The sequence below is a fragment of the Aricia agestis genome, chromosome 21 (assembly GCF_905147365.1).
Source record: "Aricia agestis chromosome 21, ilAriAges1.1, whole genome shotgun sequence".
Lineage (NCBI taxonomy): Eukaryota > Metazoa > Arthropoda > Insecta > Lepidoptera > Lycaenidae > Aricia > Aricia agestis.
The window spans coordinates 1,552,458-1,577,864 of record NC_056426.1 but is presented as its reverse complement, the minus strand read 5'-3'; the positions used below and the strand labels follow the sequence as shown (position 1 = coordinate 1,577,864).

Genomic DNA, 25,407 nt, shown 5'->3' with positions numbered 1-25,407 from the left:
GTTTGGGCGTGAAGAGTTAACAGACGGACAGACACACTTCCACATTTATAATTTAGTATGGATAGGAATTTGAATGAGGCTTCTTCCAGCAGTGAGATTGTTAACCCATCATAGTTAACCCTCGGTTGGTCGCGCTTTTAAAATAACGCCGTTGGTCACCTGGAGTCTTTGAAAGCCCGAAAATTAAATGACATAAAAATGGCATAAATTTATATATTTCTTAACTTTTTTCTGTAAATTATTGTTATTTAATTCAATGTTAATCAGATTTAATCAAAAGATTAATTATATTTTGAATACTTATAACCAAATCTTACAAATTAAAAATAGAAGTCAAAAAATTTCAAGTGGAAACCGTGAGTTGGGAAAATTGAAAATAATTAACATTATTTTAAAATTATGGTAAAACGTGTAAGTAACTAAAATAACAGTTAAATTTCCTATAACTTAGATTGAAATTTAAAAAGCTAAGTCCAAATAACATATAAACTATTGAATGTTAAACATTGACGAATTTTCAGCAACAAAACCTTATATATTTTATACTAGTACTAGATAATATTAAGTATATTATCTAGTAGGGACGTCAACATGATCCATACCCCCCCCCCCCCCCCGTCCCCCTCGTTACGCTCATAATGTAGTCTAAAGAACTACTCTACAACTAATTCAGCAACAACTGCAACTCAGGAACCGTTTTTAAATAGTCAGTCGGATAACGACGTTTTTAAATTACTGTTCTGCTGTTTGTTAGAATTAGGTCTGACTCTAAGCTGTATTAATGTTCGATTATATTAGTAGAATTAGGGTTAGGTACTATCTAGGTATTACAAAAGTCCTGACAAAAAGCCGGACATTTCAATAAAAGTCCGGACTTTTGACTTTTTGTCGTACTTAGTTAAAAGAACAAAAAAAACATTTTTCACCTTACCCACGCACGACACGATATTTTTAAAATTTGCTACACTGTTTTCACATATGTATATTATATACTCGATTTTCGATCCACTGTGCACCGCGCGTCCGTCGGCGGAAAGTGCTCGCGGCACCTCGCGACGCCTCGAGGCGCCTCGCGACGACGCGCGCGGTCGCGGGAAGCCGCGAGCACTTTCCGCCGACGGTCGCGCGGCGCCGCGTGACCGCGTGCGACCGCGCGCGGCCGTCCGCGGCGCCTCGAGCACTTTTGAAGTTTTCAAGCGATACTAGTATTTATAAGTATGTAAATAAAGTTTAAAATTATTTCACACTAAAAGTGCTCTTCGCGCCGCTGCCGGCCGCTGCCGATCCGGTGTGAATTAGGCCTTAGCTGTTGATTACAAATGTTTAAAAGCGCCATCTATTATTGAACGTCGGAACTTAAATGCAAGCAAGTGACTGTTTAAACTCTCAAAAGCTCAACAGTGAGAGAAGCTACGAAAATACTTTCTCTAGTATAGACAAAACTGAGGTAGAGTTTTGAATGGCTTTTTAGGGAATTCTGGATTTTCATGTATCTGAGATATTTATTTATTTATTTTTATTATTTTATATTTACAGTATAAATTCTTCCTGCTAATTACTTCTTGCATAACATCAAAAAGTAAAAACTGATGACTCTATTTTTCTGTAAATAATAATCCATACTAATATTATAAATGCGAAAGTATCTCTGTCTGTCTGTCTGTCTGTCTGTCTGTCTTGCTTTCACGCCAAAACTACTGAACCGATTGCAATGAAATTTTGTATACAGTTATTCTAGAGTCTGAGAAAGGACATAGGCTACATTTTGATGTGGGAAAATATCTTATTTCCATGAAAATATCGATGAAAATGAATTCGCATTGCGCGTGGCCAGCGCTCATCCCGGGGGTCCTGGGTTCGAGTCCCGCAGGCGGAACAAAAAGTTTTCAATGTTCCTGGGTCTTGGATGTGTATTAAAATAAAATTTCAAAAATCTTAAACATATTTTATGTATAATATTATAAAAAATCCAGAAATATATCGATGGAATGAACATTTTAGTTCTAATACGATTCAACAGATGGCGTTTTATTTTTTACTTTATTGTAACATAGAACTAATCATACTTATTAGTTAGTATGTTTTTGTTTATAGTTTTTAATACGTTAGAATATTATGTTTAATAATATTATCACTTGGTATAATAATAATCAATCTATCTTATCTTATGTAGAACTCCTACTGCATTTCTAATCCATACTATCCATACTAGTATAATACTATAATATTATAAATGCGAAAGTATCTCTGTCTGTCTGTCTGTCTTGCTTTCACGCCAAAACTACTGAACCGATTGCAATGAAATTTTGTATACAGTTATTCTAGAGTCTGAGAAAGGACATAGGCTACATTTTGATGTGGGAAAATATCTAATTTCCATGAAAATATCGATGAAAATGAATTCGCATTGCGCGTGGCCAGCGCTCATCCCGGGGGTCCTGGGTTCGAGTCCCGCAGGCGGAACAAAAAGTTTTCAATGTTCCTGGGTCTTGGATGTGTATTAAAATAAAATTTCAACAATCTTAAACATATTTTATGTATAATATTATAAAAAATCCAGAAATATATCGATGGAATGAACATTTTAGTTCTAATACGATTCAACAGATGGCGTTTTATTTTTTACTTTATTGTAACATAGAACTAATAATACTTATTAGTTAGTATGTTTTTGTTTATAGTTTTTAATACGTTAGAATATTATGTTTAATAATATTATCACTTGGTATAATAATAATCAATCTATCTTATCTTATGTAGAACTCCTACTGCATTTCTAATCCATACTATCCATACTATATACTATATACTATAATATTATAAATGCGAAAGTATCTCTGTCTGTCTGTCTGTCTGTCTGTCTGTCTGTCTTGCTTTCACGCCAAAACTACTGAACCGATTGCAATGAAATTTTGTATACAGTTATTCTAGAGTCTGAGAAAGGACATAGGCTACATTTTGATGTGGGAAAATATCTTATTTCCATGAAAATATCGATGAAAATGAATTCGCATTGCGCGTGGCCAGCGCTCATCCCGGGGGTCCTGGGTTCGAGTCCCGCAGGCGGAACAAAAATTTTTCAATGTTCCTGGGTCTTGGATGTGTATTAAAATAAAATTTCAAAAATCTTAAACATATTTTATGTATAATATTATAAAAAATCCAGAAATATATCGATGGAATGAACATTTTAGTTCTAATACGATTCAACAGATGGCGTTTTATTTTTCACTTTATTGTAACACTAGCTGTTGCCCGTGACTTCGTCCGCGTGGACTTTAGTTTATAGCGCGCGGTGTCAACAAAATTTGTGTCAAATTTAAAAACTTTTTAAAACCCTGGTAAGTGGTACCCCTCTTAGGGCCGCGCTACACCGGAATGGCAGCGCTGAAAGTGCTCGCCTCGCCGCTGCCATTCCGGTGTAGCGCGGCCCTTAATTAATCAAAATACCCAAAAACAGCTGTGCAGTGTGCACATAATCTATACTAATATTATAAATGCGAAAGTATCTCTGTCTGTCTGTCTGTCTGTCAGTCTCGCTTTCACGCCAAACGCCAAAAGTATCTCTGTATGTCTGTCTGTCTGTCTGTCAGTCTCGCTTTCACGCCAAACGCCAAAACTACCGAACCGATTGTAATGAAATTTTGTATACAGATAGTCTAAAGCCTGAGAAAGGACATAGGCTACTTTTTTACTGGAAAAAAGGGTTGTAAGGGGGTGAAAATGCGTAAATTTGTTCAAATTAAGTTAGTTCCAACAATTCATAATAGATGGCGCCGTGCGTCTTCTACATCACGCTGACGCTTGCTCAAAAGTCTTTCTATAAGACGTGGTATCATCTTACATTTAAGTTTCGATTTTTTTCGATTGTTATATCTATTCTACGGTATTAAATAAGTCAGTACTTTATCTGTGCAGTGACGTAACCTTAAATCTATCAATGATAAATAGTTTATGGGTAAAGTTGTGTAATTGGAGGGCTAAATAAGCTTTAAAATTTGGCATAAAATATAAAGTTTAATATAAAAAAATGAAATACTTATTGTGTGCACACTGCACAGCTGTATTGATTTAAGGGGTACCAGGGTTTTTTTATAAAAGCTTTTGACACCAATTTTGTTGACATCGCGCGCTATAAACTGAAGTCCACGCGGACGAAGTCGCGGGCAACAGCTAGTATACCATAATTTAGCTCTGTAATTCACATCCGATATGGTCTAGTGGCTAGGATACCTGGCTCTCACCCAGGAGGCTCGGGTTCGATTCCCGGTATCGGAAAAATATATTTTTCGGATTTTATTATTAACTAGCTGTCCCGGCAAACGTTGTTTTGCCATATAAAGTATTTCGCCCGTATTATTTTATTGAAGTGACTAAATAAGTATGTCACCATGGCAACGTCCATCAGTATCCCGTCGCACAAACATTGGTCGCCGTCTCGAGTTGTAATAATTATTTACTATTATTACTATTATTTATTTAACAAATGCACTTATCAATATAAAAACTTCCCAGTAGCCGATTTTCAGACGCACTGAATATGCTTAATATAAAATTTGATAAAAAACAGTAAAGCCGTTTCGGAGAACTACGGTAACATTGTGATTTGTGACACGAGAATTTTATATAAAATATATCTAATAAGTTATGTTAATCATCATAACTTATTAGATAAGATATATTTTATGTAAGTTTTTGACGTGGGAGAGCCATGCTACGGCACGAATAGGCCGGCTCGACCGGAGAAATACTACGGGCTCACAGAATACCGGCGTGAAACAGCGCTTGCGCTGTGTTTCGCCGAGTGAGTGAGTTTACCCAGTCAACCCTACCCTTTTCCCTTCCCTACCCTCTCCTATTCCCTTCCCTACCCTCCCTATTCCCTTCCCTACCCTTCCCTACCCTCCCATATTACCCTATTCCCTTTTAAACGGCCGGCAACGCACCTGCAGCTCTCCTGATGCTGCGAGTGTCCATGGGCGACCGATTGACGTTGCCATGGTGACATACTTATTTAGCCACTTCAATAAAATAATACGGGCGAAATACTTTATACTCGTATGGCAAAGAAACGTTTGCCGGGGCAGCTAGTAATAATATGTATAATATTTACTTCTATTTCTTTCAAACAAGGTGCATTATGCAAAAGCATTGTTTGGGGCTCTTATGTTTCATAGATTCGGGTGTTTGTGTGATTATGACAGTTAGCGAAGATTTTCATGCGCATTATTAATTTACATGCGCATTATTAATTTACATGCGCATTATTAATTTACATGCGCATTATTAATTTACATGCGCATTATTAATTTACATGCGCATTATTAATTTACATGCGCATTATTAATTTTCATGCGCATTATTAATTTACATGCGCATTATTAATTTACATGCGCATTATTAATTTACATGCGCATTATTAATGTACATGCGCATTATTAATGTACATGCGCATTATTAAGCTACATGATGATGAAGGTAAGTACTGTAACTTACCTACATCATCATGTAGCTAAGATATCAGCTAGTTATACATTTATATTATAGAAACCACAATATTGTTTTGATTTCAAAACATTTTCCTGTCCTAAAGCCTCTTATCTATTTATGCAAAAAACTATAGTTGTGGTGGATTCTAAGGAGTTTTTTTTTTATGAGATAAGGGGGCAAACGAGCAAACGGGTCACCTGATGGGAAGCAACTTCAGTCGCCCATGGACACTCGCAGCATCAGAAGAGCTGCAGGTGCGTTGCCGGCCTTTTAAGAGGGAATAGGGAAGGGTAGGGATGGGAAGGGAAGGGAATAGGGTAGGGTAGGGAATAGGGGATTGTGCCTCCGGTAAACTCACTCACTCGGCGAAACACAGCGCAAACGCTGTTTCACGCCGGTTTTTTGTGAGGACGTGGTATTTCTCCGGTCGTGCCGGCCCATTCGTGCCGAAGCATGGCTCTCCCACGTTTTATTATGTTTTTGAATTATTGTTTCTTCTCTATGACATTTTAGACTTTTACTTTTGCTGTAGTATTTTTCCTGTTATTTTCCGTACAACTGCAATAAAAATATTTAGTTACAAAACCGTGGATGTTTTAATATATTAGTAATTTGGAGAATATCCACAACAACAGTTTTCAAATTGTTAGTTACCCACTTCTCTTCTATCTAATAATGTCTTCAATTTTAACCTTGCTTTAGTATGTCAGAGACCAGAGATCAAAGATTTTCAAGCTCCCACGACTTGAGGCCATTTTTAACAATTTCACCCAAAATTATGCGCTTTTTTCCAGGTCCAGTCAATAGTCATGAACTTTTATTGTAGCCTGTCATTATTGTACAATATGTCACTATTACGATCTGACATGAATTACTAATGACATCATGAATAATTTACGCGCCTAACGCGCAACAAAATTATATATCCCTCGGGAAGCGTACACTTTGCGACAAATTTCATCTACAGCTGAGCTACGCACCTGCAACTCTTCTGACGTTGCAAGTATCCATGGGCGACGGTTGCTTTCCATCAGGTGGCTGGTTTGCTAGTTTGTCCTCTAATTTCGTAAAAAGAAGGTCTGGCTATTCCTAAGTTATTTAGGCATCATCGTGACGCCATAATGTCACCATAATGACGGTAATTGTGGACTCGGGTTTCTGAGCTACCGCTTTATTACCCGACAATTAGTAAAAAACCTTTCTCGGTCGACCGCCTCTGTCGTAGTTGTGAAAAGGCCCGGTTATACCAGCACTTAAGCGATGGTTAAGTTTGGAACGTAAACTACGATTAAATGAAGATAATGTTGCATTGTATTGCATATACGTACAGCTTAAGCCCGGCCGCACATTGTCCGTATTCTGATCAGAAACAGTTGAATTTCGCCGGACCGCCACCCCGCACACTATCCGAAATATCCTTCCGGCAAGTTCGAGCTAATAAAATTTGGAATAAAATACATGATGTTCTTGACTTTTCTTCTAAACTACAAATATCTAAAGTTTCTAACAATGAGGTACATGCTATATTATTTTTATAACCTCTAGCAAAAAAATACTCTTCTATAATATTAACCACTCATATCTTACTACTATTATAATAAATGTATATTCCAAAATTATCAATGAGAGAATTAGACTGTTACACACTACTCAGTTTTTGCTTCTGTATTTTGATATAGAGCCATATACCACAATATTTTGATTTAAATACTTTATGAAGATGACGCCCGGCCAGCATCTCCGTTGCGCCAAAATGCGTTTGTCGCGCCGTACATTTTTCCGGGATAAAAAGTATCATAATTATAATGTCCTTTACCGGGACGCAAAGTATCTCAATACCAAACAGCGAAATTGGTTTAGCGGTTACAGTAACATACATACAGATACACACTTTCGCATTTATAATATTCTGTATTTATAATAATCCAGTATGGATTTTACTAACCGAAGCCTATTTAAACCGTTGTTTAACCATAGGTGCAACTGGGCGTCGTTTGCGGTCAAAGACCCACATCCTCACCTTGCTCTTCAATATGGTTTGGCAAATCGCTGCCAAGGTTACTTTTATCGATATCGATAAAATAAAATAAATATCCTTATATGAGCTTAATATTCAATTTGTGAGCAGCATTGGGTTGGGGACGATACTTTTTATGATTACTTACCTTTGGAGAAAAAAAACTTAATATTATAAATGCGAAAGTGTATCTGTTTGTTACCTCTTCACACCCAAACCACTGAACCGATTTTGCTGAAATTTGGTAAGGGTATACTTTGAGTCCCGAGGAAGGACATAGAATCTATCCCGGAAAAATGTACGGTTCCCGCGCAATAAACGAATTTTGGCACAACTGAGTTGCGAGCGTCATCTAGTTATTAGTTGATTAATAAAATTTGCATAATATTATTACTTTTCTCAAAAACTTTTGTTAAAAGTGGTCAATAGCGATTATTATAATTTTAAAATAATTATATCTTTAACATCTGCATTTTTATTATCACCTCACTTACCCTATACTAATGATGAATTAACACGGCGAAAAACTGAACAACGTATTTTCGTCTTTGTGTGGGTCATTGGAAAAGTCACAAGACAGACGAACAGTGGATCATTAATAATACGCTGCTTATACAGGGTGTAACAAAACTTGGTGATAAAACTTTACGTTGTGTACGTGTTGCTCGTAGAGAGTTCACTGTGAAAGTAGCAGCGCAAATAGGCCAATTTTTTTTCACTTTTGCATGGGCAAGCGTCACTAGTTTTCCCATACAAAAGTGAAAAAAATGCTTTTTCAGCGCTGCTACTTTTACAAAATACACGGAACTCATACACAACCTAAAGTATTATCACTTAGTTTTGTCACGTTAGGGACCGATTAGACAGAGAGCGGTCACGCGAACAAGCGTTCTGCGTTCGCATTCTACGTTTGAGCGGTCAGTCACACAGGAGCAATTCTGACGCGGTCAGAACGCCCCCTGCCCTGTATGAGTATCTCTATGTTTTTTTTATGAATTAAGGGGCAAACGAGCAAACGGGTCGCCTGATGGAAAGCAACTAACGTCGCCCATGGACACTCGCAACATCAGAAGAGCTACAGGTGCGTTGCCGGCCTTTAATTAAGAGGGAATACGCTCTTTTCATGAAGGTTTGCAGGTCGTATTGGTCCGAAAATACTGCCGGTGACAGTTTGTTCCAGAGTTTCACAGTGCGCAGCAGAAAGTTACGCGAAAAACGCACGGTGGAAGACTGCCACTCATTAAGGTGATGAGGATGGTATACTTTTCGCGTGGGAAGATGGCGAAAAGTTGCAGGTGGTATGATTCCGAACAATCCCTCAGAGCACTCCCCGTGATACAACCGATAGAGGATGCAGAGTGAAGCTACATCTCGGCGTAATTCCAAGGGGTCCAAGCTGTTTCAAACACTATGTAACGTAATACAACACAAAGAACCCAAAACTGACCGCTTGAACGCTTGACCGCGTGAGCGCTCTCCGTCTGATAGGTCCCTAATAGTAAGAGGATAAAATGTTATGTTAACTAAATCAGTGTTTTTACTTTTGTTGTAATACAATGTTTTACATATTATTTTGTACTAAACACATTACACAACATGCATTTCATCAATTAAAATATCTATTAACTTTCCTTATACGATCGAAAGTTGTTTGTTGTGTTGTTGAAACTTTTATAATTATTTATGAAATTAAGAATTTCTTGAATAATGAGAAAACAGTATCCAGAGGCAATATTTTCCCACGTTAGAAGTGTCCATACCTTTGTCCTGGTCTATGTATAATGTATATGCCAAATATCATAAAAATCGGTCCAGTCGTTCGTAAGCCCTTTAGAATTAAGTCTGGTCCTTCTGTGTATTTTTTTTTATGAAATAAGGGGGCAAACGAGCAAACGGGTCACCTGATGGAAAGCAACATCCGTCGCCCATGGACACTCGCAACATCAGAAGAGCTGCAAGTGCGTTGCCGGCCTTTTAAGAGGGAATAGGGTAATAGAGGAAGGGAAGGGAATAGGGTACGGGATTGGGCCTCCGGTAAACTCACTCACTCGGCGAAACACAGCGCAAGCGCTGTTTCACGCCGGTTTTCTGTGAGAACGTGGTATTTCTCCGGTCGAGCCGGCCCATTCGTGCCGAAGCATGGCTCTCCCTATTAGTGCGGGAGCCGGCCTAGAACATGCGAAAAATCTCGAAAGTGGTAGCTAACTACTAACTAAGCTACCACTTTCAAGATTTTTCGCAGATAAAAATGTTGTTCGTCTTATCAAAATGAAGCTACTCACAAAAATTAGCTTGACAGTAATAAAAAAAATGTGCCCGTCAAAATTTTTTCCACACAAAGGTAAAAAAATATCTCTTTTAGCGCTGCTACTTTCACAGCGAACTCTATGTAGGGTACCTACATAAACACATCTTAAAGTATTATCACTTACCGGCGTACTCAAAGACATTTAACTATGATTAACCTTCAATTTATTGAAAATTTTGACAGTGTATGAGGCATATGCCAAAATTTTGAATTACTTACATTTATGTAAATAATGTTCCACTCTGAGTGCGGCAGTTAGTTTTGTTACATCCTGTATAGACTTTTACACACAACTTCATCGTTACTCAAACTATCGATATCGACAACACACCGTCCCCTCACTACAACATCTTAAGAGATAGTGAGGTGGCCTCTCTCGGCAGTGTACCGCGGACTTTACAGTGCAGTGCATGTGCCGTCTGGATGTCCATATCGAAAGGTAAAAAGATACTTTCGCTTGACGTTTAGTTTTTTTTTTATTTTATTTTGGTGGCCGCAAAGTGACGTTGTTTTTTTTTTTTAATTTGTAATGGCGGCAAAGAATTTTGTTTTCTTTTTTTATTGGAATTATAGTGCTATGAAGTTTTGATAGTAAGTTGTTTATTACGATAAAATATAGATTTTAAGTTATACTTTTAGATGTTAAATCCGTCTTTGAGATGGGAAGTTTTTGGCATAAATCATTATTAATACTAGGAAATATTAAGGTATATAATGCTAAACATAATGTTTGATTCTATGATAATTTTTTATTAACATTTATTAAGTTTTCAGCATCTTATAGGTCAGAAGTAGGTACAATTTTAAACACACCCTATTTCGAGACTCTTTAAAATGTTTTTAGTACTTTTTTCTATACTTATTATAGTCACTAGAATCTAGTGCTTAGTCTAGATTAAGCTAGACCCTAACGATCTAGGTTATAGATAGCAGGATGCATTATGACTCAAACTTTGAGGAAAATGCATGAATGCAATTTCGCTGAGAAAGTCAAGGAAGAAACATGTTGGTGATGATGATGATGATGATGACAGGTGGAATATAAACAACATTGAAAGATGGTAATGATATGATGATGATAATCTCTTATCAGTTATCAGTTTATCACCAAGGATGCAGCAATTTTCATCACCATTATGCATGCCTGCGCGTGCGTCATGTCTTGTCTCTGTGTGAAGAGACCCTTACAGCTTTCTTTAGACCAGCTATTCTCCATGGAGCCCTGGGACTTCGCAAAGGGGCTCCATCAGTCATCACCGATACCACCGATACAAAAATTGTGTTGGAAATGTCATCAGACACCAGCATGCAAACAATATTATATTCAAAGACAATATATTACGTGGGAGAGCCATTCTTCGACACGAATGGGTCGGCTCGACCGGCGAAATACCACGTTCTCACAGAAACCGGCGTGAAACAGCGTTTACGCTGTGTTTCGCCGAGTTAAGTTTACCGGAGACCCAATCCCCTACCCTATTCCCTTTCCTACCCTCCCCTATTCCCTTCCCATCCCTACCCTCCTCTATTACCCTATTCCCTCTTAAAAGGTCGGCAACGCACCTGCAGCTCTTCTGATGCTGCGAGTGTCCATGGGCGACGGAAGTTGCTTTCCATCAAGTTGGTGTTTGCTCGTTTACCCCCTTATTTCATGAAAAAATTAAGAAATTCATGACACTCGGGCGCTTGCCCATACAAATCACAAAATAGTGTTATTTCAGCGCTGCTGCTTTCAGAATGAACTTACACAGTGACCACATAGGTACACACCCTAAAGCATCATCATTTAGTTTTGTTACACCTTGTATAGGTACATACAAGGGACACATACACACTAAAGTATTATCATACTATATATATACTTTTGTTATACCCTGTAGATACCATCAGGTGATCCACCAGCTCATTTGTTAATGAAATTCCGCCGGCGGTTTCGTCAACTTTCTGCCGGAACAAGTTTTTCGAATACTTTCACTGGAACCTGCCTCGGCGAAAAAGGAGTCATTTTAACCGACTTCCGTAAAGGTGGTGACCTGCTTTAGGTTTTGATTGTCCTACTGTTGATGTCATCGTCACCAACATCATAATCATCACCATTATCATCATCACAAAGTGTCCGCATCAAAATTAAGATGGAGTTATAGTGCCCAGTGCGTGTGCGCAATACACAGTCCACGAGAGTCTCTTTTTTCATATCGAAGTGACGTCATTATTATCATCACTATTACATATCAAATTTATTAATATAATAAGAGCGTCCGTGGCCTAATGGGTAGACCTTCGGTTCGCACTCCTAGAGGGTGCAGGTTCGAACCCGGGTGGAGGCGTGTACCTATGAGACATTTTCTGATCTCAAGTACATAATACGGACGCTCGTACTGTGAAAGAAAACATCGTGAGGAAACCCGCACATAGTTGGTCCCAGACGTATTGACTAGTTCTTTTCTCTGGACTAGGCCGACTATGATGCGAGAATGCCGTATGCGCTTGGGCAACCATACGGACGTTTAAAAATCTTGTCCCAGGCACTACAGTATTTGAGGAGTGGTTACTTCGCTCTGAAAAATACTGTATAAATAATTCACAACGGATGTAAAGGCCATACTAAACTAGATAATCCGGTGAACTTCGTATCATTTTGCTCCTAACATCAAAGCGTACGATTGTGTGCAGGCCAAGTTCCAGCAGGCCGCGCGCATGCCGTGCACTATTTACACGAACCGTTTGGCGTTTAGATGCTGTAGACCTAGACCCCCCCTGTAGCTCAGTGTCTATTGCAAGTTCAAATATAAAATTATACCTTTGTATATGCTAGTAGTTAAGCAGTTTACCTTTCAAAGATATATCTTGAGTAGACCCTGAAGTATGTCCCTGTAAAAATAGCTAATTTTGGCACTGATAAACCCTTTCTGGACTTCGACAAGTATTTCAAGACTAGGTTCAGCCTTTCCCGAGATTTAGCGAGACTAACATAATTTCAAATGGGAAATAATAAAACGAGCGAATAAAAAATTACTTTACGACTGATGATGAACATACTGTTTTAATAACATGAGCGGTATTAATTTGACTAAGCGAAAAATAAACTAAACTAACGACTAATATTGATTTATAATAAAATCCAGAACGAGCTCACAAAATGTGGATTGCGATTACATAATCTATTTCAGATATTAAAATTCTATCCGAGCGACTGTATTACTAAGTGAGCGACTGGAAATACATAGCGGGCAACTATATAGATTCAATTTTTCTAAGTGAGGTTATTTATTACGAGCTACTAAAAAGTTCATTTTGAGCAAACTTTTGTGAGCTGCTTTATTAATGATAATTGTTTACTGATATTCTATTTGAGGCTTTATATTTTATATTTTGATACGTGTTTTAATGAAAAGTACATATTGTTAAATGCGTGCTAATTCGAATGGGGGCGGGGCGACGAATCGTTGCAGTCGGGTGAGTTGGGCTGCGGACCAATACGACTTTTTTGGGTTAGGTTAGATGGCTAAGGCGGGAGCGTAGCTCCTCGAATCATAATTGAAATTTTACCCATTTCTTTGAAGTTCCGTTAAGGATTATAATTTGTGTAATAATTTATTAATGATTTTATATATAAACGGGGTTTACCGCCCTCCCCCTCCCCTTCCTTGCCCCTCTAAATCGTTGGGTATGATTCAAAACTTTTACCGTTATATAATTTAAGTTCCTACAAATAGAACAATACATATTTTGGGATCATCAAATCAAAGTATGAAATCCTTTCTATCTCTATTAGCTATGACTTTTTTTTGCATATAAAATTGTTGTTCCTCTTAACCAAATGAAGCTACTCACAAAAAATTTGCTTGATAGTAATAAAAAAAATTGTTCTATCCCTGTCCGTAGTGGTCCCTGAATAAAAGTGTTTCATCAAATAGTTATTTCATATTCATTTTTTTTTGTTTTAATGTGTGCTCATTATACTCTGCTCATTAGTGTATTTTTCAAAGGGGTTTTTGGTATTCGAAACACTTCATTTAAGATAAAATGCCGCTCAGTATAAAAATTACATTTGCCAAATATTGAAAAAAATGCAGGACGTAACGTTGACACTCAAATAGATATTAGGTCGCTCAAAAATTATAAAGCTGCTTATTTTGTAATTTAAGTAACTCAAATAAATAATTTCTAAGTAGCTGTTCTCTTAATTTCTCGTCACTCACTCTCAGTCGCTCAAATAGTAATTCTGTAACCCAAATTTAGTAATTTTGACACCTAAAACTGTAATTTACAGTCACTCGATTAAATACTACCCATTTCAAATCAATTTTTATTTATATTTATTTATATTTAATTATTTATTTATACGGATTGAGAAATTTATGAAACCCCAAAGTGACTAAGACAACACCTACAGCAGCGAGCAGGCTGATAAAGATGAAATGCTAAGAAATCGCAATAAAAAAATAGATCGAAATCGATTAGTTGGATGTTACGATGTCACAGGCAAACTGGCAAACACACAGACAGACACGTCAAACCTATAGATTAATTAAGTCTTTCATCCTAAAAATGTTCGTCCCAATGGGACGAAAGACTAGATATGATTTTTTTTCTACCAGCCCTTCGTCCCACTTTTATGTTCTATTTCCAGCAAAAACATTTGAAGTAAGTTTGGCACAAAAATAATCAGTTATAAGTTGTAACCATAATATAGTTTTATACATTTAAAAACTTGTGGCCAAGATGTGGCCAAGTCATATTTTTCAAGCTTGTGTGTGTATTTTTATTTGACGTCTATTCTATTTTTTTTTTTTATGAAATAAGGGGGCAAACAAGCAAACGGGTCACCTGATGGAAAGCAACTTCCGTCGCCCATGGACACTCGCAGCATCAGATGAGCTGCAAGTGCGTTGCCGGCCTTTTAAGAGGGAATAGGGTAATAGGGGAGGGTAGGGAAGGGAAGGGAATAGTTGAGGGTAGGGAAGGGAATAGGGTAGGGGTAAGGGGATTGGGCCTTCGGTAAACTCACTCACTCGGCGAAACACAGCGCAAGCGCTGTTTCACGCCGGTTTTCTGTGAGAACGTGGTATTTATCCGGTCGAGCCGGCCCATTCGTGCCGAAGCATGGCTCTCCCACGTAAAAACTACACTGGTATGTTGAATGAAAGAAATATTTTTTACTGCAAAACTGAATATCCATGTAAATTGTTCATCTTATAATATATTAACATGGCAGGCATATAGAGATGAAAGTGAAAAGAAAGTTGTTTTGATATCGTATATTTTTATTGACGTCCATTTATAATTTAAAACAGTCTGCCGTTTTTATAATTAATCGTTTATAATGAACAATTAGTTGTATAAATAAAAATATATAGTGTAGATGCACATCCGTAATCATTTAAAACAGTAATTACCTGTTCAGAAAGAGTAAACGCCATTTTCTATTCTCAAATTCCTAATTCTGTCCGTACTCCGTAGCGGTCATTGACCACCTGTCAAAAACTTGTCATATTTCATCGTTTTCTTGTATAGAAAACGATAAAATATAACAATTAGTTTGACGATTGACAGTGAAGTGACAGATGTTTCTAGTTTAAGAGCGATATCGTATTTTGCACACTCGATGTGAACTGAGTACGAAGTATATCACTTTCAAGTCATAAATAGTTCGAGATTATCATTCTAATAGTTACCAGGAGGTTTTCCGATGAATCTAATTAGTCTGTGTCTTTATACGAGTTCAATTTTTTTTGAATACGAGTGATAGCATATTATGTCACATGGGTTCTAGACTAGAAAGGTTAATGACCGCTGGTGCCATCTGAAATTATATTGACTACAAAGGTAATCACGAGCACATGGTGACTTATAATTCTCGTCCCATTTCAACAGACACGTTTATTACATTTTAAATATCATAATAATAATTTAACTTATTATTAAATATATTTTTATAATTTAACTAGATGACGCCCTTCAATTCGCCAAAATTAATTTATTGCGCGGGAACCGTTAGGAGGGTACGCGGGTGCAGTAAAATTTAAAAAGAAGGTACTTGAAGAAACTTAAGTGGCCCATTCACTATCCTGCATTGCAGTCCGCCATGCAGGGCTGCCGGCTTATGCAGGATAGTAAATGGTGTCGCAGGTCTGCATAGCCGGCCGGCAACGATACCATTCACTATCCTGCATAGCCGGCGGAAAGCAAGGCGGCCTGCCGTAAATGGGCCCTTTAAGGCACGTGTATTATGATAGAGACAGAATATACAGTAAATCGAGGTAAAGTAGTCCTCTGATTCATTCTTCAAAATAGAGCCTATTCTAATTATTATTTTTTATTATCTTCATGAAAGATGAGTCTGCGCCTCTACATTTTTATCTTATCTTAAAGATATTCCGTTTTATGGTCTGTCGATTGGCAAGGTACGGGGCATTAATTTTTTGCGATTTTTGAAGGGTCACGTTTTTTATTTATTAGTAAATTTAAAAAAAACGAACGTAGAGGCAAAGCTTTAACTGATCCCAATATTGTATGAAAATCATAATATTTTGTCCAGGGAGTAAATTGGGGTATTCCCCAATCGTTATTTCCCTTCCCGTTTCCCAATCCCGGAATATATACGTTTCCAATGAAGTTTCGGGACGCCTAGTTAGTAATATAATAATCAAGATTTGCGATGTTTTCAAAATTCAAGGTATATTTTCTTGCACTCGCCAACTTTGTTGCTATATCAAATTTTACCGTTCAGTTACTCTTATTTTCGTTTCTCTATTTCATTTACTTTCACTACTGGTGTAACTGTAGCATTATATAATTTTGATAAACACAATAGAAAAAAGTTTTAATTACCCTATATGAATAATATGAATAACCATTTCTTAATTTTTTCTAAACTTATAGTGCTTATGTGTAATAACTTTTTTATATTCTTAGGTCATTTTTATAATAATTACATATTGTTACTTGTGTAACAAAATATATTTATATTACGTAATACCTGTTAACGTTCAATTCATTCATTTTATAAATAGTTTACGTTTATTCACATGACATCTAATAATGTTTATGTGAATTAGTATAATTTGTAACTAGATGATATATTTTTTATTCTTTCTCTCTCTTTTCTCCACCAAGCCAATGTCACAACATCTAAAGGCAAAGGGTGGAGCAGCATCTAAGGAAATCGAAAAATGTCGGATCTACTACTATCGGGCCGGGACCACACCGCTCAAAACATATTATTTATAAAACAAAAGATATATAACTGTTCTATATAATATATTTAAAAAAAAAGTCTATGGCGTGATGGACTATAATTACAATTAAGTAATAATATTATTTCAATTATCCTTGGTGCGAAAAACCTATATACCAAGATAGCATAAAAAGGATATGGGCGAATAACCCATAGACGACCCCAAATTACATAATAATAAAAAAAACTAGATGATATTTTCTTGCCCGCAACTTCGTTGCGCCTAAATTCGTTTATCTTGTAGGAACTGTAAATTTTTCTGTGATAAAAAGCATCCTATGTCCTTTCCCCGGACTTAAAGTATCTCCATAACAAATTTCAGCAAAATCGGTTCAGCGGTTCGGGCGTCCGGTAACAGACAGACAGACTTTCGCATTTATAATATTAGTATGGATTCTACTCTGCTGGCTTACCAGTATAACGACTGAGCGGCGATCATTGTTTTTTGCTCATGACCCCAAAGTCTACATACGTATGTCGTGTAAGGAAGTTGTTTTAGCCACTACACGACGCGCACAGAAATTGTTGTATTCAGAGAACCGTACATTTTACGTTAAAACCTTTTTTATTTCCTGTGACTTAAAGGTCTATACTAGGAGGTAAATATTCAATATAATATTAATGGTTACAAAGGCTCAGCAGATATTTAAAACACAATCGTTTTTTGACTCGTAAGAATACCCATATAAAAGACATCAACACGATACAGTGTATATATTTTCATATTTTTAATAAGACTATTATATATTGTGATATATTTAATAACAATTTGTTTTTTATTTTTCTCTATGTAACATCGACTATGTCTACGGAAATTCGAGCTCACTCCTATTATAACCAGTGATACTTATAATTACTAGTGTTACAAATTATCCAGTAGATAGCATTCTAACCAGCAGATTTTTTGTCTATCTGATTATTTGATATTTATATAATTCGACAGTAACATTGTTCTACAAAAAGAACAATCCATATTTTTTGGGAGCATCAAATCGAAATATTTAGGCCTCTTACACACTGCGACTTTTAACAGCGATGCAGTCGCGCGTTTTTGAAACGCGCGACTGCATCGCGACACCAGCAATTTTTGTATCGATGCTATCGCGCGTTAGTATCGATACAGTTGCGCGTTAGCATCGATAAACACGCGCGACACCATAGATTTTTGCATTGATTTTGCTTCTGCATCGCGACAGCATCGCTACTGTATCGGTACTGTATCGATGCTTAAAGTAGCGCAAGTGTAAAGGTGGACCATTTGCGACTGCATCGATGCTGCATCGCGACAGCATCGCGACTGCATCGCTGATAAAAGTCGCAGTATGTAAGAGCACTTAATCTTTCTATCTCTGTTACCACTTTCGAGAATTTTCGCAGAGGAAATTGTTATTCGCCTTATCAAAATGAAGCTACTCACGAAAAATTAGCTTGATAATAATCAAATGAAAAAAATGTTCTAGGGATCCTGTACTATAATAATATAACTTAAAAATAACTTTGAGATTTAGACTGTTTATTGTATAATATAATTATTGTCTATTTTCTTAGATTTTAGTGTCTTTATAATGTCACCAAATAATTTCAAAACGATCCTTTCCCCTTTAAATATTTTTAATGACGTTTTCTCCTATTTGTGCTTTAACAAAATACAGATATTTTTTTCCTTAATCTTGACACTTTAAAATACTTAATGAATTTACAATGACATTTTATAAAAATATACTTGAATTTTAAATAATGAGTACTTGAACTTGACACGAAAGAAATAAATTTTATGTATACATTTTTTTCCCTAAATTCTTCATATGAAAGTAAAAATCAATCAGATGAATCAAGAATAAAATAATGAGTATTTGAACTTGACCCTAAAGTAATAAATATAATATACACAAACATTATTTTCCCTAAATTCTTCATATGAAAGTAAAAATCAATCATAATGTTTTTCGGCTCACTAAGTTTTATAAGTATGCCGTTTTGACCGATAGATGGTGCTGCATAAATAGTCAATTGATCTTTGATACTATTTGACACTTTCTACAATTTATTTGACAGTCAATGAAATCTGTAGTCATTTCGTTTACATGTTTATGTAAATTATTGAGGAAGTCACTGGGTCAAAGGGAGGAACTGGTTTTGTAAATAACCGTTAAAATTTGGTGATTTCATCATAAATTGTGAAGACGTTTCGAGGATATCCAATAATGCAGTGCCTACTTTTTATACTTTACAAGAATTATTATAATTTTTAATGTGATAAGTCACTGGTAACTTATTACAACCTGGCTAAAAAGTCGAGTCGAGCCAGATCGACTCGGTGACATGACAGCTGTAGCGGTAGCACGGCGACCAGCGGAAATGCGAAAGTATGGACAAACTGTGGAAATAAACCTAAGGTGCCGTTCCGATCTTTTTTAGTTCCGAATAATTCAATTAAAAAGCCACTTTAAGACAGACTATAGTTCTAAAAATTCAAATAATATCCTACATTATGACATATACTATAGTGTGTCATAAAGTGGCATTTTAATTAAATTTTTCGGAACGAAAAAAGATCGGAACGGCACCTTAGGTTTATTTCCACAGTTTGTCCATACTTTCGCATTTCCGCTGGTCGCCGTGCTACCGCTACTGGAACTAAAAGCATAAATCTATGACAATACTAGCTGTCCCGGCAAACGTTTCTTTGCCATATAAAGTATTTCGCCCGAATTATTTTATTGAAGTGACTAAATAGGTATGTCACCATGGCAACGTCCATCGCTATCCCGTCGCACAAACAATGGTCGCCGTCAGTCTCGAGTTGTAATAATTTACTATTATTTATTCAACAAATGCACTTATCAATATAAAAAGTACCCAGTAGCCGATGCTCAGACCTACTGAATATGCATATAAAATTAGGTAAAAATCAGTAAAGCCGTTTCGGAGGAGTACGGTGACTAACATTGTGACACGAGAATTTTATAATTAGTATATAAGATTACAGCTGTACTTGCCAACACGAGTACCATCGAGGAAATTGATTCATATAGGCAGAGTTGACGGACCTACGTCAATTGGCCGGATTATAATATCAATTAATATTAGTCATGACTCATTAGATGTGAGCTTCTGACAATATAAAGATACCAAATTACATATAGGGTTGATATCAGTTTCGGGAGTATGACGGACCTACGTCAATTGACCGGATTATAATATCAATTAATATTAGTCATGAGTCATGACTCATTAGATGTGAGCTTCTGACAATATAAAGATACCAAATTACATATGTATAGGGTTGATATCAGTTTCGGGAGTAAGGCACCAACTTGTCAAAAAGTGCGTTCAAGCGTAGCATAGGGTTACCTATAATAAGTAAAAGAAAATCGCCCTCATTTAAGCCCTTTTTTCCCATACTGAACTTATTATGTTATCATCATGCATTTGTGAAATTCGTATAGACATAGTTGGAATTAAAAAATTACATACTTTTAAATGAATACTGAATACACAAATTTCATAAAAAAACTATATTGGATAATATTATTGCTAATTTACTCATACTGCCATAGAGATAGTATGGCCCATACGCCTCCGTGGTCCAGTGGTTCAGAGCTTGGCTCTTGACTCGGAGGTCGTGGGTTCGATTCCCGCGTTGGAAACATGTTATTTCCAAGTTTGGTTAGGATAATGCAGGCTGATCACCTGATTGTCTGACAAGTAAGATGATCCATGCGTCGGATGGGCATGTAAAAAGTCGGTCCTGCGCCTGATCTCTCGCCAGTCGTGTCGGTCTGCCGTCCCACTGGGTTATGAGAGTAAAGGAATAGAGAGTGCTCTTGTGTACTGCGCACACACTTGGGCACTATAAAATTACTCCTGCGTACCTGGTCTGGTTTCAATGAAACCGGCCACCGTCACCGAAACCGGTGTGGGAGCTATTATTATTAGTATGGTCCATGAAAATGTGAGTACCATACCAAAAGTTTTAATACAATTATATAAATAAATAAACGCGAATAACATAGATACCATCCTCATCATCTTGATGAGTGGCAGTCTTCCAGCGCGCGTTTTTCGTGTAACTTTCTGGCCGAACTGTCACCAGCAGAATTTCCGGACCAGTACGAACTGCAAACCTTCAAGAAGAAAGCGTATTCCCCTCTTAAAAGGCCGGCAATGCAGCTGCAGCTATTCTGATGTTGCGAGTGTCCATGGGCGACGGTAGTTGCTTACCATTAGGTGACCCGTTTGCTCTTTTGCCCCCTTATTTATTAAAAAAAATATCGACATATTTCGACCACAGGCTTAATAACCTCCTCTTTTTTGGAAGTCGGTTAAAAAGTAGTGCTAGTAGCTAGCAGTAGGCTTCAGTTTTGCAGCTAAGCGGTAGCATGTACATAAACAATTAACCAACTCCGGAGAAAGTATAGTAATTACATTATTATCATGGTCTTTTGCATCATTTCTGTACTATTCCAAAGTTATGAAACTACAGCTCAAGCTAGTGAACAGAGCTGAAAATATTCATACTGTTATAATCCAGACTAAATTAATATTATAAATGGGAAAATGTGACCAAACTCCTAAACCGACTTTGTTCGGTATGGAGACTTTGAGTCTCAGGAAAGAACATAGGATACTTTTTATCCCGGAAAAATGTATAGTGTATGTATGTCTTGGTAAACGCAATCGAGTTGCGGGTAACATCTAATTATTGTAGAAATATTTATCTTATCAAAAAACATTCAACATAAGTTACATAGCTATTTAGTAAAGTCTAGCAGATTTTTTTCCCAATGCCATTAGAACTTTTGATATTTCATCAATTAATAATATTGAGTATGCACTTTTTGGAATACGGTGTATAGTAATTGTACTATTAGTAATTTCCACAGAAATAAATCGAGATATATTATTTACTCACCTCGCACGCCTCGACTTGATTACACCGGAGCGGTTGTGCAAAAATGCCTCATTGTGCAGTGTCTAATTGTAAAAATAGAAGTACGAAAGTGAATCGGTCAGAAGGAGGTATTTCTTTCCACAGGTAAGTTATTTATTCTAACTAAAAGAAAAGCAAAAATTGACACGATCGATTCCTTAGCAACGCACGCGCGTCGCCGTTCTATCTTGATTTATTTCTGTGTTAATTTCACTAAAGATGTTACTCTCAATTTCAATATTAAAACTAAAATCTACTTTATATTTTCTTGCTGTATTTCCATAGCAAATTTCAAAATTACTAGTGGTTTAAGCTTGACGCGGAAAAAGGTAACAGGCAGACATACAGACACACTTGTACATAATATTATTAAAGGTGGATTGCACCAACTTACTTTAACTATAACATAATGTCAATTGAACTGTCAAATCTCTAGTAAAATTGGACGCCATATTTGACGATAATCTGAACCTTAACTATAACAACGCCTCTGGTGCAACCCACCCTAAGATGACAGTCTGTCAAGAAACAGTTATAATTCTGTCTACTCTGAAACAGTAAAGGCTGAATAACATTTAATAATAATAATAATAAAATCTATGGACGCTTCACACCACGTCAGTCTGGCCCCGTGCTAAGTACCTAAAGGACTTGTGTTACAGGTACCAGACAACGGAAATATATTTAATACTTTTATACTATACATATATTTAAGATTTTTATTATATCATACACATAATATTTAATATACATCCAGACCCGGGAACATTGAAAACTTTTTGTTCCGTCGGCGGGATTCGAACCCGCGACCTCCGGCTTGAGCTACCGACGCGCTCACCACTGAGCCACAGAGGTCGATTTTCTAAACATTATCGAATAGCTATGTCCACACTGTGCAATTTCATTTTCAATTTTCGTCATCAACTTTCATATTGGCGCATTCAATAATGGGGATTGTCCATTTTTTTTTATTTTGCTCATTACAAAAACATTTCGAGGAATAAGGTCAGTGATCGTTTTTCTGTATATAAACGAAAAAAATACCCATTTGTTACTTATATTTTTGAACAAATACGTTTAACCTTTGTTTGACCTTCAATGGCGTTAAATTAGCAATAAATTCGACCAACATTACGTTTCGAACTTTTGGTAAGCTTCTCGTATCAGCTTTCACATAATGAGAACTTGCATTTGACGAACCAGCCTTTATAAATAAGATTGAAAGGAAATTAAAAACATACTGCAGAGGCCAATTGGCCGCCGATGATGACGTCAGAGCGAAACTTTAAAAATTTATTGAGAAAAAACTAGCCAATGAATTTCAAAATTATTTAATTTATATTCTTAAAATACCCTATTTTATATTCTTAAAATACCCTATTTTAACGAAAAAAAAATATAAAAAGTACATGTGATTTTTTTTTGGACAATGCCCATTGAATGCGTCAAGGAACGCAGCGCCAATATTGTCATTTGTGAAGTTTTGGATACGGTCAGAGGGCATGCGTCGCGGGCATGCCTCACGGTCGCTGTTGACTGCGCTATAACGCATGCCCCTGACAAACAAGAAAAGGCACAGTGTGGACCAAGCTATTGGGTTTTATTTCGCATTGCGTGTCCACAGAAAACGTAGATACAGTTGAAATAATTTTAGAATCCTAACAGATTTTTACAAGTTTTATTTGAGGTTTATACTTTTTATGTGATTTAAAACTACTCTTTTTTGACAAACCATACACTATAATTAATGGGCTAGCATAAAACCCTACATACAAATGAGTATAGCCCGTATTTTCGGTTTTTATCATCATCATCATTATCATCTCGTCAGCGTATCATTTACCGCGGCTTTCTAGTTTCGCTTGAACTTTCGCTTTCAGACCACGCGGTCGTATTTGTTTATTTACCGTGGTCGTTGCCACTGATAGCTCAAATCACTGAACTAAGTAACCTAAAAAATTCAGGTGCATACGATTAAACGAAACTTACTAAGCTCAAATGCGATGATCTTTTTTTAGGGTTCCGTATCGAAGGGGTAAAAACGGGACCCTATTACTGAGACTTCGATGTCTATCCGTCTGTCTGTATGTCTCCAGGCTGTAACTCATGAACTGCTATAGCTAAACTTCTGAAATATTCACAGATTATGTATTTCTGGTGCCGCAACAAATACTATAAATAAAATATAGCTCATATTTAAGGGGGGCTCCCATACAAACGTTATTTTTTGTCGTTTTGGCTCGTAATCCATAATGGCAACGCTTGAAATTCTCACAAAATCCTCAATTATATGTGTACTTAAAATTTAATAATAAAATTAAAATAAAACAAATAATTAGGGGGGCTCCCATACAAAAAAGACAGTTTTATCCTTATTTTCGCTTTATAACGGTACGGAACCCTTAGTATACGAGTCCGACTCGCACTTGGCCAATTTTTTGACTCTAAAACATGCAACCTCACCGTACATATTGCGGAAATTAACTTATCCGAAACGCAGTGCATCTCAAAGCAAAATTCCATCAAAATCTGTTTAGGGTTAAAGTGTGAAGAACAGACAGATATAAGCTTTTGCATTCACAATATGAGTCTGGATTATAGTCATACATGCTTAAAGCTTACGACCTTGAAAGCTCCTAACATTCGCAATTAGTAGGATTCCTATCCGGATACACTATTCAGAGATTTATTGCTTCCAAAATTATCCTTAAATCTCGCTAATAAAGCTCTTACTAGAGGTAAAATAGCAAATAATCGGCCAAGTGCGAGTCGGACTCGCGCACGAAGGGTTCCGTACCGGTATAGAGCGAGAGTAGACAAAACATTGTGTTTTTGTATGGGAGCCCCCTTTAAATATTTACTTTATTATAATTTTATTATTAACTATTGAAGTACAAATATAAAATTTAAAGATTTGGTGATAATTTCAAGTGCCTAGCTGTTACCATTATAGGCCATTAAAGGCCAAAAAATCATGTTTCTTGTATTTAAGCCCCCGTTAAATATTAACTTTATTTTATTTTTAGTATTTGTTGTTATAGTGGCGACAGATGTATATCTGTCGCCACTATCTGTGAAAATTTCAGAAGTCTAGCTATAGCGGTTCTTGAGATACAGCCTGGAGACAGACAGTCTGACAGACAGACGGACTGACGGACAGACAACGAAGTTTTGGTATTAGGGTCCCGTTTTTACCCTTTGGGTACGGAACCCTAAGAAAGCTCGATTTTTTACGTTTGCATACGAATAGTCTGTTCATTGACTATATGTTTGCTAATACTTTCACTAAGAAAGTGTGGGTCAATATTCTGGTAGTTCGATTGATTAGAGCAATGACTTTTATGTGGTATACATAAACTCAAGTGGTTTCTTACATCGAAAAGTATAACCATTCTCATCACCTTTGCCATTTTATACGT

General features: G+C 36.6%; 1 non-coding gene across 1 annotated transcript; it reads left to right on the top strand.

Moving 5' to 3' along the window:
* Nucleotides 1-4,206: 4,206 nt before the first annotated feature.
* Nucleotides 4,207-4,278, top strand: Trnae-cuc. Its single transcript has one exon. It is a non-coding gene; the product is annotated as a tRNA-Glu (tRNA).
* Nucleotides 4,279-25,407: the final 21,129 nt, after the last annotated feature.